Genomic DNA, 18,911 nt, shown 5'->3' on the forward strand with positions numbered 1-18,911 from the left:
TGGTTAAGTCTTTCCTTATATTGCCTTTTTGACAGTTCCATAAGGAACTTTCTGAAATTTAAGATGTACTTTGATATGAAACTCTGAGACCAATGCTGCGAGCTGCAGAATCTGGAATTTTTAGATTAACCTGTGGAAACTCTCAGCAAGTTTCCACAATCTCTCACCCATATATTCACTACAACTTAACATTTACTGTATTATGTTGCTAATCATTTTCATTTAAATGTACTTCATAAATGCTTTTGAAGTACCTTCACACAACAATTTGTTCTTGCCTACTGCTCTATTTGCTCTATTAATTATTGTGTTGACAAGCTGTCTGCTCAGTTCAATGGATCATCTTGGGAGGAGAGACAAATTTAGGAACACATCAGCAAATATTTTAGACAACCTTTAAGTTTTAATTTTATTGTCTTTAAATATTTCTGGGAAAGTGGATTACTGCTAATTTTTAGATATACTTTCTTCTAAGATATACTTTCTTTTAAATAGCTGAGGGATTGATTTGTTTTGTTTTTGACTTGTCCATGAGCAAGGTGTGAAATGACAGATTGTCATGGATTGACTCTGGCACAGGCCAGTGCTAAAGACAAATTAAATCAAGATCTCTGCATAATTGTAAAACTCAAAACAAAAGCAGCTTATGTGACCTAAGAGTAAAAGCATTTTAAATAAGCCCATATTTATTACTCCCCTCCTAACTGTTACATGGGACAGAAAAATTATGCTTTGTATTGACATGTTTCACACCTGGAAAGAATGAATGTCAACAATCAGCTAATGTGATGGTCCTTCAAAGTGGAAATGCAAACTTGGGTTAAACTAGGCTCAGATCCAGCAATTCCAATTTAATGAGTGTGATAACAGTAGACCCAGTTAAAGTGAGTTGCTGACTAATTTCTTCCTATGATTTACAGTGGCTAAATAAAGCCACCACTAATAATTTAAATTGCTTTGAATTAAATGCAAACATAAGGAAGTAATCAAGTTATTATTTTGATGGAAAAAAAAGATTGTCACAGATGTTAAACTCTTTTAATGGTAGGTATTATGGAGACGCAAGATACTCCCCTGAAATAATTCCTGAAAGGAGAGAACAAATCCCAGTTCTGAATCCCTGTTTTTTTAATACATAAGACCCATAGAAAACTAAATATCATATATTTTAAAAGCACGTTTCATGCTTGCTATACCTCATGGTGTAAAATATATGAAGACTTATTATTATGTTTCATAAGATTATGGATATGAGAAAGGTTGTCATAATTCAAAAAGTTATGGGACAGGAAAAGGTCAGGTCTCCATTCATATTACCATTGCTATCCTTAGCTTCTGTGAATGGAAACTAAAATAGAAATACTTTGAGAAATTCATATGATTTTGAACAACACAAAAGAAATTACTGCTGTCGATGACTTCACTAACAAACTTTGTTTGACAAGATAGGTGCATACTTATCTAGCATACTCTAAAGCATACCAGCCTTGGTAAAAATTGTAAAGATTAATTAGGTAGACAGACATACTAGCTGGGATGTTTTGTTCTAATTTAAACACGCATTTATGTCATCAATGCAAACCTGTATTTTCAAGCACTCTGGCTTTCATCCTTATAGTTTTGTTGGCAACAGCCTGACATTAAAGTTATCTCATGCATATGAATCATAACTCTGATACTTTATAGAGGACAAATATGACTAGTTCATGATTTCTGTAGTTACAAGTAATGACTATGGGAATGCTTAAAGAGACCCTTAGGTTTCTTCTTCCCTAGATTCACTTGTAAATTCCAAGTGAAAAACTGCAAAGTGGAAGATATATATACCAAGATGGAAGTTGGAAAAATCCCCATTAAGAAAAAGGAAAAGATTGACACATGAAATACTGCAAAGTGGAAGATATATAGTACCCAGATGGAAGATGGAAAAATCCCCATTAAGAAAAAGGAAAAGATTGACACCATTAGTGTGTTCAAATATGTAATGAGAGCCCAGGAATGCTGCAGAATCTTTATCCTTCACAGTATCCAAACATGATTGGAGAAGGCACCGAGCAACCTTCCCTGACTGAGACTGTTTTGAGCAGGAGCTTGGACTGGACACCTCTAAGGGTCTTTCCCAACCACTGTTTTCCTTTGGCTTTTTGAATGTCAACCTCCCTGCCTTGCCAAAATTAGAGCCACCCACACCTGATGGAAGTTGGCCTTTTTTTCACCACTGTCCAGTTCCTTGCTCCCTAGTGATTGGATTATCTCTGACCCAAGGCACATCACCACAAGTCTCATGGGTGTGCTTTGTCCTGCTGCTCACAAGGCAGTGGCCCTCTCACTTTCTAGTCTTTACCTGCCCAAGCCTCACCCCTTTGTTATTGTATCTCTTGGTTAGAATTGGGTAATAAAGAATACTACTTAATGTGAATGCATAGGCTAACAGTTAGCCAAACTATTGTTTGGCTGTTGAGAAGGAAATAACCCATGGAATTTGTGAAAACAAGGCTGCTTTGGTATAATTCTTTGCACACTCAGTACTTATAACCCACGTACTTGTGACAGTTAATCTTTAAGCAAACATTAAATAAATTAATTTTGCCTACTTCAAACTCTCATAAGAAACTCAAATCCCTAGCAGCTTGAGATAAGAGGCAAACTAGCCTGAAGAAGTCCTAAAACTTCTAGGTACAAGCATACCGTGCAAAAACTAGAACTCTGATTCAGACTGTTTTTTAAAGAAACTAAAGACTTCTGCTCTGCACAAATTATCTGCACAAAATTGTTCTTTGTGTGGCATTATGTACACAAATATTTTTTCCTGTGAGCATTCCCAAACCACACACATTTATGCATTCTGTTGTAAGATTTTTGCCTTGCATCGGTGCTTATACCCAAAAAAACAACTACTAGTGTCTCTAGGCAACACACAGCTGTAATAGAAAGCAATTTGTCTAAAACAGAAAGATTTTCACCTGTAATAGTCCCTACATCTGAAGGTAATTCTTTTAGATTTCAACAATTATATTCATTTCACTAAGTATGATGAAACTTTCTAATTCCACAGACAAAACCACTTCTTCTGAAAATAATATTTCCTAGTCTTGTACAGTTTGCACTTCATCAGAGTGAAAAAACAGTGTAGTCCATTTCCAGCTGAACCAGCGAACCAATTATGGTAGCACATTATGAACTGACAAGTTCCCATAATAGCAATCCTAGCAGACAAAAAACAGAGATCAAGTCTAAATTAGCCACAGCCTTAGGCTTTCCCTTCACAACTGAAAGGCTACTAATGGGGAAACCAACAGAATATTACCTGATCCATCTGTTTATTTGGTTTTGGTTTTTCTTCCTTTCAAATAGACTATCTCCATTAAAAATTAAAAAAGAAACAAAAGAAGGAAAAGAAAATCAGAAATACTTGAGCCTGAACCAAATTCACCTGACAAAGAAACACAGAACAACTTTGTTACATATAGATGGAATAAAATAGTACTGTCTTTTTGAGATAAAATAAAAGGGATAAAACACATTGGATCTTGATGGTCAATAAACAAATCATAGGCATGTAGTATACTTATAAACTGTCTCAGACCTGTCAAAACACTTAAGACATATATGCTCCTCTTTCATATTTTTAAGAAAGTCCAGACATTAAGTTCTATATCAATGGTAAAAAGAAAAGTAATTTTATTTTGCATACGATTTTTTTAAATAGGTCTAAACAGTGATTCTAGACCTTGATGTATAGCAGACATTCTCCCAGACACAAATGTCCTGTACCAGATAGATCATTGCCACTGAAGTCAGTGAGGTTTCAGCAGTATTGATGCCTTGGGAGGCTGTCTGGAACAGAGGCTGGGCACTGTTAAAGGAATAAAGTAGGTATTTATTAAAGGCCTTCAACGGACACACCTTGGGCAGTACAAGAGCCTGGCCATGGCTTTATCCAAGATGGATGGAAGATGGATGACCAGCCACGAGCTTTTACACTTTTAAAAGTTTTGATCCATTTGGGGTTAATTGTCCAATTACAGCTTCAGGTTATAAAGTCCCATCCTCCCAATTAGCTCTCCTCAATTTGCTGTTGTTTATACTTTTTAGGCTGAAGCTGTAATGGTGTCCTTGGTTCTTAGGCTGGAAAAGGATTGTTTTATCTAACTAAACTATGAAGAGAACTTGCTAACAATTTATATGAAGTTCAGAGTCACACACTAAGGCAGTACAGAATCTGGAAAATGTGAAAGCTAAAACTTAAGGCATCAGTATGGCACAGCAATATCAGTGCTGCAGTGGGTTCCATAAATCTTATGACAGACTTCACTTGGGAGCTTTGCCATAAGAGAAAACAGAGAGTGAAACTGTCTCTTTACATTGGTGTTACCATGATGGAAGCCAAATTTTTCTCAGACTGTCCAGTAGACACCAAACGGAGGGAATTATCACTTCAGCATCTTGTGGAGAACACTAAAGTTTTACCGCTCTTTCACTGTGGTTTTGCTTGGCTACATTGCTTTCCAACTGCCCTGGCTGGACAGGACAATATAATTCCCACTGTTCAAAGTTCCCTTGGCCCTGACACCTTTATTTCTGCTAACACAATCAGTGTTTGGCTAGAAGTTTGGAATCTACCCTCACTTGCTGATATAATATGTCCCCAGGGAACCTTCTTGCCTTGATGCTTCCATTCATAAAATTGGGATCATTAGGGGATTCATTCCAATATGCCATTCTTGGAAACACAGTCTGGATGACAGCTGCTGTTAGGATAGAAGGCTAAACATACATAGGGCGCATGGCTGAAAAGCCAAAACTCTTTGTGAGATATTCATCACCAAACTGACCATGCTTGAGAGGAAGGCATCCAGATTTCAGAGCAAGCAGAGAACTTCCAAGAGGTTTTCAACAAAAGAAATCAGCATAAAGAGAGGTATAAATGAGGCATGAAAATCTGTAGCTGTGGGTAGATACACTGGAGTGGCAGTGACTGCAGATGTGGTCTGACTGAGCATTGCCAGCTGTCTCCTCATCCCACTGCAGCCCTGCAAAGGGGTACAAAGGAGCCCTCCCAAGGGTGCTGCATCTGGCTTCGTGCAGGCAACATATGAGACCCCCATCCTCAGGTGCCTGGGGTTGTGGGGACTTTCTCACTGTTGTCTATGTTGGCAGGCTCTAAGGAGCAGCATGAGCAGCAGCTGGGCTGGAAAGATTTACAGGGTCATAAGATTATATGAGATCACTGTTCCTTCCTGAAAAGGGGAAAGAGGCCTGGAACCCAAGCATGCTGAATGTGGGGGAGATGAAGGTAAAGTTTTTTGAGTATTAGTTCAATAATAATGTTAATAAATTAATTGTCTTAACAGTTTTAAATGTCTAGTATGATTTTATTTATTTGTTTCATTACTAATGTTGAATGCATAGTTCATTGAATGCCAGTTAACTACCAGTGTTAAATTAACCTGCATCTTTCTTCAATCCTAATTTGAATCACACTAAAGCAAATATTATTCTGATTGTATGGGTGAAGCTGAAGTTATGAGAACAATAAGAGGAAAAGTGTCCAGAGACTGGTACAATACAGAGAGTAGGTTACCTGTAATTCAAAACTTTACCCTCTGTTTTCCATGCTTGCAGATTATATCAGTCAGGAGTAAGAGGAGTAATTTAAATTAGCTTGTTAAATGCCACAATATGGTTGACAAATTCAAGATGTACTGACTCCACAGATTTGGAAAGATCACCTTTGTTGCAGTTCGTTGGGGGGGGGCGGGGGCGGCACCCCGGCGATGTCCCCGGAGGGTCCCCTGGGCTGTGAGTTGGCTGGCAGCAGCGGACAGGTAAGGAGACTCCACACGGCTTCTGAGGGTGCTGGTGAGATTGATTAGATGAAGGTTTATTTGGGGTCCCATCCCCAGGAACAGCATGGTTACTGAGTGAGAAGGGGGGAAGAAGGAGGAGAGGGAGAGCCTAGGGGATGGAAGGTCCAAGAGGGGAGGAAAAGGGCTAAGAGAGGGGAAAGGCTAAGAGGGCGACTGATCTCACTCGCCGGACGTAAGAGGCAGATTGAAAGTGGGTGCGGAATCAGACTTGGGCCCATGGGATGACAGATACAGGATGGTTCAGGGCAGGACCACAGGCTTAGAATATACCATACATTTTGGAGGGGTGAGACTGAGCATGCCATTTAAATAAAATGCAATACTTCACACCTCCAGACTCATATTTGTACACAGAATATTCCTTCACAAGGACAAAGACAAGGAAAGAAAAAAATTAAAAGGTTACTGACAAGGGTTAAGACATTTGTCTCTAGAGAATTCAGATACGCCTCCACTCCCCATAAAAAGAAGATGTAAAAGAAAATTGCCCAGGAACATCATGAACAACTTGCAATAGACAAGAATTTTTGGAAGTCTTCAACAAATCATGCAAATAAGGTGGGGTTATTTCGTTTTGCTTTTTTTTTTTTTTTTTGGTTTGGAGCCAGAGGGAAGGCCTTCAACTTCTTCACTGACCTCTCTGAAAGAGCAAATGAAGTCTGAATGTTGAATGACAACAAACAGCTTTAGAAGACTGGAGACACAGCTAAGAGAGTACCTATCCAGAAACTTGCTTAATGAACTTCAGCAAGAAAATAGGGGATCAGAGACCTTTGGATCCAGCAGATCAGACTTCTAGTTCATTAATCACTGTGACCCAGAATAAAAATATATATCGTGTGATCTAGATAGGATCAGACACCAATGTCTACCTATGGGCACACAGGCATAAAATTTGCCATGAATTTTTAATAACTTTAAGTAGTCACACATAAGTATATTATAATGGATTTTCCCATCCCTCCTATTTAAGCTTCATAACGCTAAACACACTGTTTATCACTAAAATTGTAGGCTACTGTGTCAGTCTCCCTCATCTGAATCTGTAGTGGTGATGCACTTCATGCACACGGTGTAACCACTGGGAATGGTGCTGTGCTGGGCCAGGAGCTGGACTCACTGATCATTGAGGATCTCTTCTTACTCAGCTTATTCTGTGATTCTGTGGTTTTTCAGTGTTAGATTAGTCTTGCTAAAAAATTTAATAGGACACACATTAACCTACACTCTAATGTCCAGCAGTATTACTAAAATAAAATAGAATAAACTACAGCTCATAAAGAGGTAGGTTTTGAACTGGCCTGTAGACTATAAATTATCTACCCTTACCTTGTTTCTGTTAACTCCCTTTAAAAGCACAGTTTTCTTGGCAATAAGCCTGACACCGTCTCACCACCCCCCTCAATGTACAAAACATTATCACTTTTTTGAAGAATCACCAAGCAGCTCATTTAATGTTTCTTTCAAATAAATATGTGATTTGGTAACAGCTAACATATAAGAAACAAGACTGAATTTTGATAACAACATGGTGAAAGAGTAAATAGCCTGTGGGCACAGCAATAGAAAAATGATTTATATCTCAGCAATCCATGATGAAATAGGAAAGAAAAATGCATTGGAAGTCAGCATGCAACACTGTCTGGAATTGAAAAGAAACGATAAAGTCATTTACACTGGAATACATTGACTAAGTCTCTCTGTATCAGGTCAAGCCATCTCATTATGAAATGGAGTACATCAAAATTAGAGCATTAGAAAATTTGATTGACCCAAATATCCTGCTAAGCTATTTGCCTCCCACAGTCTTTTCTCTCCACTAAATTTCTGAACATTTCACTTCATTGCTCCTGTCTCTCCACCTGCATAACCTATTTCCTCATTGATCAGTACTGCCTACACTAAGGATTTTGCAGCACCTGGCAGCCTCAAGATCAGACTTCTGAAAGTCACCTAAAAGGTCAGGGGCACAGCACCACTCCTCTGTATCCAGCTTCAATAGCTCGTTTAGGAAAGGTCATTACTGTTATGAAATAGAATCGTGAAATCTCAAACTTTAAAGCCATCAGAAGAAAAAAGTACTGCAGTTTGAAGTTAAAAAAAAAAAAAAAAAAACCCCAAAAAACAACAACAACAACAAAAAAAAACCCAACACACAGTGATGGAAGCTGCTAAAAGCGTTTTTAAAGCATTGAAGTGGTGCAGAAAAGGGAAAATCCACTTTTCTAGTTAGACCATGGATAGATAATATGTGAAAAGATGGATGTAAATGAACTTTGCAATAGAATCTGTAATTCTGCTAAATAAAACATTCAAAAGTAAAATAAAAAAAGAGCACCACAATTACTATAAAGAACTTCGGAAGAGATTTTGCAAACTTTTGCCATCAACAAAGCAAATTTCTTTATTGGGGCAGAAAAGGTTAGAAGTTGCAGATTTATTTCTGGTAGAAGGAACTAATAACCAGGAGAAAGCTATGTGGAAATCTGCCATTAGGCACAAGCTACAAGGAAGTGGCTGCTGTGAATATGTAAGTATCTATATTTATGTTCATGAGGTACTTTAAAGCTACAGTAAGACCAAGTAGTTTCTGGCTCAGTGGACTTGTTGGATAAATATTCTGCTGGTTAAACAACACTGAGATCCATGCCAGTTTCCTTGAAAAAAATAGCTAGTCCAGGCAAGAGGAAGAAATCAGAATTCGAGAGTACTTTTGTAACCAAATGTAAAAGGGAGGGAATTGATACCAATTGATACCAGTTAATTCCATTTTCACTGTGCCTGTGAAAATTTAGCATGGAAACAAGTCATGCAAAAGCTGCTTTCAGCAAGGACAGTGGAAGATAAGGGAAGACATCTGGCTCAAGAATGCGCTGATAGACAAAACAAAGGACTGAATCTCTGGGATCTCGGGGTAGGATTTATGGTAATGGGTAACTTGAAAAATGCATGTAGTAACTATATAAAAGCAACACACTTGTAAAATCACACGTCCACATAAGACTGGGAGTAGCCCCCATGGGACCTAAGGCCTGAATAAATGAAAGCTCTTTAACACAGATTTTGCTTTGAAGAGTCATATTCCAATATTTCAGACATTTGGTAACACTTTCAACATACAAGGACTTGGAACATGTCTTACTTATAGCAGAACTTGAAATAAACCACAGTTTATAACAAGGCCTAAATTTGTAACATCTAGAAATAATTTTCATATAGTTTTTGTTTAATTTTACTTACTTCCTAAGCAAGAAAGATTAAGCAAACTGCCACTATAGTACTTCTGTTTGTTCAGAGATATATAGCATTAACCTTTAACACAGTGTATCTTTTTAAATCACTAAGGCTGAAGTTATCTGTCTTCAAACCCTCACTAAACAGCCAGGTACACTAGCTGTATTAGCTATTTTTCTTATAAGAATGACCTAGCAGAATATATTGGTCTATCTTTAAATGGCAAATGGCTTACTAGCAGTGAAATGGTCACCATTAAAAGCATAGCAGAACTCAGCACCTGAATGCGAGTGATTTTCTACTTCACAGCTTTTTCAGTATTCTCTATGTTATAAATAAGAAGCTTGACTAGGCCAATATTCAAGCAACAATCAATTTATTAATTAATATGGTAAAGTATGAGCAAAACAGCGCTGGGTACAGTGGGGGAAGTTTTCCCTCCAACTGCACAATGATGGTTGAGGCTTACGGGTATTTATAGGGGTATAGCTTGCCCAGAATTGTGAAGTTTCTGATGGAATTGGGGCATTAATTTTGTGGTGAACCTTTTTGTATGATCTAATAGTTCATAGAGCTCTAGTAAGCACAGGTAGGTTACTTAGGTTGCAAGAGAGAACTCTTCACACAGCTGTCATGCATCAGCACATCAGCAGTAAAAGGAGGACTGACAATAAAGAAGTGGGAGAAACCTTGCTAAACTAAAAAGCTAGTTGAATGTGTAAGATAATGTAATTCTGCTTAGAAATGATACAGAACTTTTGCTTCTACTAAAGCCTATCTGTATTCTAATCAATAAATTAGTGAAAAATTAATATAAAATAAATTAATATCCTCAAATATGGTCTACAAATTGAATATAAATTTCAATATAGAAATATGTAATTTATAAAACATCTTAAAATTTTTAATATATCCAGCTTCCTTTTGTAGATTGTAGTGAACACAAAAGATTCTAGTATGGGATAATTAATTTTTCAAAATAGTCTTAAAATTATTCTTAATTTATAAGCATTTACTGGAATTAGTAGGAACTGGAGTGCTGACAAAGAAGAAGATAAGATATATTTTTCATGCAGATGCAAACTTGGATCCCTATAGAGAGTACAATGCTAAAACCAGGCTGATCAATCTTTGTATAAAGTATTTTTCTGAAGATATTGAAACATCTCCTTGATTCTTGAATTCTTCAAAGGGCAGTGACATAGAGATCATTCAATCAAAATAAAGAAGAGGAAAATCATCTCAGATCTATGCTGTGTTAGGAACATCTTGGAAATTGCTGCTTCTGTCCTACTTCTAATAAGCACTTTGACATCCTTCATTAGAGGCGAAGGCCACAGATACAGAACTAGACAATTAACCTTAAAAACACAAAAATCTAGAAGGAAACAAGTAACAGTAAAGCTTAAATTTCAGAGATAGTGTTACTTGTGTATTCTTGAATGCATCTTTCAAATGCGAAAAGCTTTGGGGCAACCATTGTTCCATGTTTCCTTGGAGTAAAGTATTTTTAGCTGCCTCTTGTACCCTGACAATGGATTTAACCTACCAAATTACTCAGGTGTTATGTTGTTACCTCAGCATTGCTTGCCTTTGATGAAAAACAACTTGGTGCACAGCTTGTACATTCCTAAAATACATCTTAACCTCCCTATGAGATAAAATCACGGCCCAAAGGGTAAAATAGTCATTGTTTCCTCACGCACAGAGGAAGTCATTTTAGTTCACAGCATCTTATTTTCAGTGGACAGGATGTAGAAGAATAATTTACTGCTACCTTTACTTACATCTCTAGTTGAAGTATTTCACTCCCCAGAGCAGGGCATATAGTATTTCATAAAGCACAAATTATTTGATGTTTCAGAACACAATTCTGTGGCTGCTCAAAACTATTTTGGGCACTTGCAATAAATAATTCTCCTATTCTATGACAACAGAATAAATGATGGCTTAGAATCAGTTTTGCACAGCTTCCTCCTCCAGCTCAGCCAGAATACATTATTAGAATTGAAATTCCTTGTATGTATAAGGAGTGAGAAGGAAATAATTTGTCAAATTGTGGAGATCAGGATAAGATTTTAAGGTCATGCATACTATATTATGTTCAATTTGAAAAAATAGATAAGTAGTCATATGACAATTTCTGACACATTGAAAACTGAATATAAATTTTCCAAACCAAAGTTACCGAGCTGTAAAGAAAGATAATAGTTTTGATATTGTTCCAAATTGCTTTTTCAGTGGATATTTGGGGGATCTTTCTCTCAGGTACATGTGTTATAAGTATTGCATTTATATTGTTAGGGATTTTTTCCCAAATATTTTCTTTGTTAAATTTGAAAATTTTTTCTGCTCTCTGTCATGGAAAATTCACACACACCAATGGATGCTTTTCAAGCCCTGTTAAATATGAATCCATCTACCAATTAAATTAGACAAAATACCTTAATTTAAAATTAAATTCCGTAGATCACAAAAACCAAATTTCCATAAACACAAATCTCATCTGAGCTCTCAGTTGTACCAGGATATAGCTTTTAAATGTCCTTCTTTTTTACTACTGTTTAAAACAAGAGTGACAGAAACATTGGTATTCATTCCGTATTTCACCTCTAGTTTAGTAATTGTATAGGTATTCAGGCATGACAAATTATCCGTGTTCATTAAGTTTGTACACTGCACATAGTTCTTTTATTCAAACTACCCTGGTGTGATTCTTTCACAAAATGTAATGTCTGGACTTTGTTAGTAATTTCTCGGCAAATAACAATAGTATACTAATATTCATTTTTCAGCTAAAGGAAATCTGGTTTATACTTATCAGAGTTAAGAAAAACTGCTGTAATTATAATTCTGCCATTGTAGTTAAGTAGATGTAGAAAGCCTACAGCTCCTCCCAATGATTTCATTGACAGCACAGTTCATAGGTTTTTTCAAATGTACTCAGAGGATTTCAAAACTGCTTGTGAACTTTTGATTGTGATAGCTAATGGTGGTGGGGTACTCATATGTGAATAGAAATGCTTATGACACCTGACTGACAATATTTGTTCACTTTATTTTAACAAAAACACAAGATTTTATTCCTGCTCTAGTTCCCATCTTTTAGCATCTCATAATATTTGAAGAATTTTTATTCACAGTGAACCTGCTGTATAGGATAATGAATCAACCATTTTTAAGATTGCATTTCAAACCAGAGTGCCTTTTCTTGACACATGAAATTAAATTATTCTTCTATTACAAGTATACAAGTACACCAAATTATTTTAAGGCATTAAATATTATTCTTCTTACTTCCAAGATATCTTTTCACTCTATTTGAAATTAGGATTTCTGTTGTATTTTAGTGTTATAAGTATTTATTTGATTTTAATGCAGTTTTTTATGCATATTTCAACCTGCTGTGTAATTTGAAAGATCTTTCTTTTGCTGCTCGAAAAAATTAGAAGAATCTGTAAGAAAAACAAAGGGAGATCTGGGATTTTTAAAATATTGAAGACCTATGAAGTATTATTGTGTACTGGTTGATATATCAGTACCTCTAATTCCAGAACTGCAATGACAATTACTCTCAGCTTTTGGTAAAGTAGAAAATAAGAACATTTGGAGCAGGTATGGAATAAGGCAATTACAGAAATTAAACAGAGGAACAAAGAGACAACACATTTTCAATAGAATTTTAGAAAGGTGATTCTTTGTTGATGTTTGAAACAGTATAGTGCTAAAAAGAACCTTTGACATACATCAGCTAAATTAGACTGGGATATTTATGGTGCAATAAACCTAACTACAAACAAGCGTAATGAAACAGAAAGGTCAAGAGAACAGACAAGAAAAAATACTATAAAACCTGAAGATTTCCAAATAAATTTTGCATCCATTTGTTACTACAATTAAAAAAAAAAAAAAAGAATATGTATTTGGACCAATCTATATTTTACCCCTCCCCTCCCTCTAATTTTTTAACTTATTTTTGAGATGGTTCTCTTTGAAAAGATTTTCACCAGATCTTCTTCAAATATTTTCAGTCTAGGAAAGAAAAAACTTTCTTTTTAAAATAGAGCATTTTGTATTTTCACCTTTCTGTAGGTTTTTTCTCGTTCCCCTTTTCTGTTTTTCACCCAACTCACAGGCCACTATTCTCAATGTTTGTAAAATTATACAATGTTATTGAATAATAACAACATATATGTGTACATGCATTGTATACCAAGTATCCAAAGCATATACAAATACTAGAAATATTTGACTCTTGGTTCAACTACACTCTACACTGTCAAGGCTCTGGGCTTTTGAACATGGTATTAAGAAAAAGCTATCTGCAGGACTAAACTTTTTTATAGAATACTATTGGAACAACATAAAAAATACTGGAAACTAGCAAATCTGTTTTTCTTACACTTCACTCATTAAACTTTGAGGAATGAGACCTTCTATAGAGAACAGTTTTCAAATTCACAGTTCTGATCATTATGGGGTTTTTTTGTGTTTCATTCTTCTCCCCAGCCTCCTTTACTGTATTTTATATTTCCTAGAAAACAATTACAAGAAATTAGAAAAACAAATGTTCATGGAAGCAATTCTTTCTGTTGAAATTATGGTATTATTTTTCATACTTGTTTACAAGAGTCAAGATCTTATTTAAAACTGAGAGTATCATTGTCACTCATGATATTATGTTAATATAAATATTTCCTCCAGTGTTATGGTTAAGTTTGATTATCGCACCTCTCTGAACTCTTCCAAAAATCAGCCAAAGTTATTCAGTGCATCATGTCTTATTCAACATATTTAGGCTAGATGTTATTATATCCATTCACTTTATTTTAAACTTTCCACTCTAATAGCAGTACCTGTTGAATGCTTAATTATGAACAAAAAATTTCTAATCATGGTAATTTTATTTAAATTACTGATGCTGCAAAGTTTTATCCACTAGTTTCAAAATTATTTAGTAATTTCAATATTAGAAGGAACATCGCTGCAGGAGATGTCTGATGACTTTGAGGAGACTATAGCACTCAATACAATATATCTTGCATGACTTTCCAATTGAAGAGCTGCTCTGGATATTTGTAGCTGATAGAGCCTACAATTTTGGTGATTCAAGTGACCATATCTTCTGTGTCTCCAATACATTCTTAGTCTGCATTAAAGTATTTTGTGAGAAACACTGCCTGTGAATACTAGAACAGTATTCAGGCATTAGTATTGTTGCTCAAATGTGTTAGAAACTTACAGAAATGTTATCTCAGATTATAAGATCTAAGGAAAAATTAACAGACAACCTAGATAATTTTTGGTTGAATTTTTTTTTATTTCCCAGAATACCAATATCAGTTTCTTGGAATGGGGTTTTGGTATGCAATTATTTACCATTTTAAAGGATCTTTTTGTTTGTTTGTTTAATTTAATACCTCTAAGATAATTTTTTCTCCACAATTCAATATTTCTTTTCATAGGTAGGGTTGAACAGATGCATCTTAAGACTTCACTGAAGTACTCTTCAGTGTACTGAATTAGTACACAGTACATTTCTGGCATGCATATTCAAGTATATCAAATTACAAAATACTTTCTATAAATACATATATGGGTAATTTTAAAATCTGCTTCCCAGACAGTAAAACAATCATTTAAGTACGTGCAAAACCCACATTCAGAAAAGAAATAAACATGGATGCAATGAATTGGTTTCAGAACTAGAATGCATATTCATCAGCTTATTTTACGATACTCAAACATCCTACCATTAATCTTCACATTGATGAGCTGTCAGTCTGTTTAAGATCTGTAATCACAAACCCACTTATTTACATAGATGGTATCTTATGCAGTGTAAGTCTAAGACAGCTCCTGTGTTTGTATATTTCCAACATTGCTTTTAAACTTCATTTAAAAGCAATACATTGAAAAATACAGTAAAATTAACAAGGCTCAAATTTTCTTTAAAACTATTTTTGCAAAATGTTTTTGAATCAGGTCAGCTTAACTCTAACAGTCCACCTCCAAAAAATCCACAGGTTTGCGGGTAGGTAACACTCTTTCTTAGACCTTCATGTCTCTAGTGACTCTACTATCTGGTTTAACAACTTCAGTTGGAAGAAACAACTAAAAAAGCCCTTCACACAAAGTGAAGGATGAGACAGACATATAGGCTTAACGGGTGCCATGGGTAAATTTTATTAGTGTTCCTTCCCTAACTAATAACTTGTCAGATTAATGGTAAATTCAAGCCCAACAGAACTATTCTGCAGGAATACTTTCAATGGTAGGGCATTTGGACTCTTATTAACAATTATTAACAATTACAATGGCTTATTTATGACACAACAAACTCAGCAAATGCCAAGCAACGAAGAAATAGCTTCACAGCATTTAGCATCACTAAACTTTCAAAATTTATATAATCAGTGGAAAATATACTAGGGAAAATCACCAAAATAGCAATGCTCCAACCTTGCAGAAACAAGATTAAGTATTGAATTTTTGCATGCTGTTGAAGAATGCCTAAGCCCTCCATTTCTAAGCTATATTCCTTCCAAGGAAGAAACATGATAAAAAATGACAGTGTCTCCTAAGTTTAAATACTTAGAAACTTGTCCCAGTAATTATGTAGCAAATATTCTTTCAATATTGCTCCTAGGCAAATCCTTACAAGGGAAATACAATCTGTGCATGAGAAGAAACCTGTGATCAACTACATAGTGAAGAAACTGTTCAAAAGGCTTCATCAGCTTGAGCCCTGCTGCCTACTTGGAGAGAGCAACATAAATAATCAGAGTAACTTTTTCCTCAGGTCACCAGTCTTTGTGCTCAAGCAAGACAGTGCTGATTTGGGTGGTTTGTTGCATTTAGAACTTGAAAAACCAAGCAATCCAAGCCTTGGATAACAATTTGAAAATGAAAGCAGCAGAATATGGGATAAACAGCCAGAAACGGAATCAATCATGGCATTTCATAGAGTGCATAGATTTGCTTGTACAAATTATAGCGTACTAGATGCCCCAGATTCAGGAGAAACACTGAAAAGAATTTTTCACTCAATGATAGGGATTTGTCTGCCAGTAGAGAAAGTCCAGTAGCTGAAGTTTAATATTTTAAGAGACATAATGTTTAAGAACAGTTTTGGTTGGGTTTTTTTTCTAGTGTTGACACTTCAGTAATGGTATTCCAGGTAGTTGCACTGTATTTGTCCTTTCTATGAAATCCTGCCATTTGCTGGATCTTAATGTGATCTTGTGCCCCTGAGTACCACAGATTAAGTCATAACAGCTCAGGAAAAAATCCAGCACAGGAGAGAGAGGTTTACCTTGACAGCCACCAACACAGGGTCCAACTAGGACTGAACTTACCTAAAATGGAAAGATGTTTTTACAAATACAAGGCTTAAATTTCCTTGAATTTTAATGACAGCACAGACTAACAGGTACTTTCCTCTGTAGTCAAAACTCACCAGACCATAGTCAGGGTTTCTCATTATTGGGAAGGTCACATTTTGATTTGCATTCTTACTATCAAAGGCAGTATTAAATGCAAAATATTAACAGAAAGTACATTTTCTCTCTGCTCCCAATGATAGAAATAACAATTAATAAAAAAATGCTTCATTAAATATGTTGCCAAGAGTTAACATTACATGTGCTTATATTAAAATATTGTTGATTCAAAAGTATGTGCTTACTAAGAGGAGTAATATTCCAACCTTTTTTATCTATAAAGATGATGCTGAACATTTATGCTGCAGCAGAGGAAAGGTGATTACATTTTGAGAACTAATAATGTGCAGCTTCAAGCAACTAAAAAATTATACTGATATTTATTATTTGTTTCCTAGAGTTATATATTTCCTACAGTCCTTTTTCAAAACTGCAGATTATTTACACCATCTCCTGAAAATATATGCACGTATTTGGAAAGATAAAAGACAGAATTGAGATTTTTCTTTCATGAAGGGTTTTCTCCTGTGTAGAGTCTTAATTTTTAACAGCAAGTCTTAACAAGAAATGCATATAAAAATCCCCACAAGCTTTTTTTAATTCACATGTACACCTGTCCCTCCATATGCACAACTATTGCAGCTCTAAAAATAAGCCTAGACAAAACATTATTTTAATGTCATTAAATAAAAAGGACATCAGCAGAATTAACTGTTTGTATCAGTAGATGCTGTTTACTGAGAGCATTTTCTATGTGACAAATCCACGGCTCAAGGGAATGGAAGGGTTACTTTTCATTTCAGAGGTTTGGGCCATAGGAGAAATAGACTTGGCTTTCACAAATGTGCAGTAGTGTTTATAGCCATTTTCAGAGGACTATCCACACAGGATGGTGGAGGAAAAAAATACACTTTTCACCCAACTAATTCTGCTATGGGCCATCTGTTACTATCTGATCTGAAAGTCTCAAGAAGTTCAATATTTTAGTACTATGGGCCTGAACTACTAAATGTATTGAAGTAGATATTCTTGTGCAATTTATTTTATGCACCTCCTGATCCTAATACCTAAAAGCAATAACACTGTCTCTACCACTTTGAGCACAAAGAACTATGTTCTCAGATCCCAGTGCCTCAAAGTCATTGACATGTGTGATTTCTCATTTCTTTAAAAAAGGCATGGATCTTTTTGTTCACACCACTGTTCAAGTCTTGCAAAAAAACAACCTCAACAGGGATGAAATAGGATAATTTGAGCTGGGCTGTTTTAGTATCATGGCTAAAAGCACATCCAAAGGAAACAGCCAAAGTCCAACAATGTCTCAAACTGGGTAAAATATATGTGTACTCTTCATCTTTAGAGTATACGGATGTACTTCCAGTTTTACCAAGGTATAAAATAAGTCCTGTAATTGAATATTACAATTAACTATAATTAACTATATATTCAGTTTATCAGATCTTTTTTTCTCATAGCCTAATTAGAAAAACAGATTTGAAGATTATACCAAGCTTGATGTACTAAGAGTATTGCAGCATCCCTTTCCCTATCCAAATTCAGGATTCACCTCAAGGAAAAGGTTTTTTCCCAGAAATGCATAATAAATCCTTCTTTCTGCACTCCTTCAATTGAATCCATATATTTTTTTCTGATTTTTCCACATTTCCAGTTTCCAAAATTTCATCACTATATAACATGTAAACTGAACACTCCACTATGCAGAGATCAGACCTTATAGAAATCCCTGCAAAAAATGTTTGTACCCAGCAAATGCACATTAATGCCTACTTTTATATCCAGCATGCATTTTAGGGAAGTAGCTAAAGTGGACTGATTTCATTCATGTAGGATATCAGATACGCTAACATAAGTACAACTTGGGTGATACCACGGGATTAATCAGGAAAAATAAATAGAGTAGGATTTTTGTTTATTACTCCATAAACTGGGGGAATTTTAAACTTTCTCATAAAAATTTAACAAGACTTTCTGTTACTCACAGCATAAAGAAGCATTACCAGAAAATGCAGAACCTCCTGATGGAAGTAAAGGTCAAGGCTCACTTCCATTCATCTTGAACAGCGTGCCAAGTTCTCTACATACCATAATTCATCAAATAATCTAATTAACTTGTTTAAAATTATAATTAAGTTAGGCATACTTAAGGTCATGCAATTACAGGTTTGTGGAGAGAGTTTTATACCAACAAAGCAGCTGCAATCCAAATGAAAAATCACACATTCTGTAGTAACTCTCCATTTCCAGACAGCTATTAATAATGCTTTTTTTATAACCATGTTAAAAGGAGGTTTAGTTGCTTTGCAAGTGCTGTCTGTTCAGAAATACCAAATCTACAATTATTAAC

The sequence above is a fragment of the Pyrgilauda ruficollis genome, unplaced genomic scaffold (genome assembly GCF_017590135.1).
Source record: "Pyrgilauda ruficollis isolate IOZ18807 unplaced genomic scaffold, ASM1759013v1 scaffold37, whole genome shotgun sequence".
NCBI lineage: Eukaryota > Metazoa > Chordata > Aves > Passeriformes > Passeridae > Pyrgilauda > Pyrgilauda ruficollis.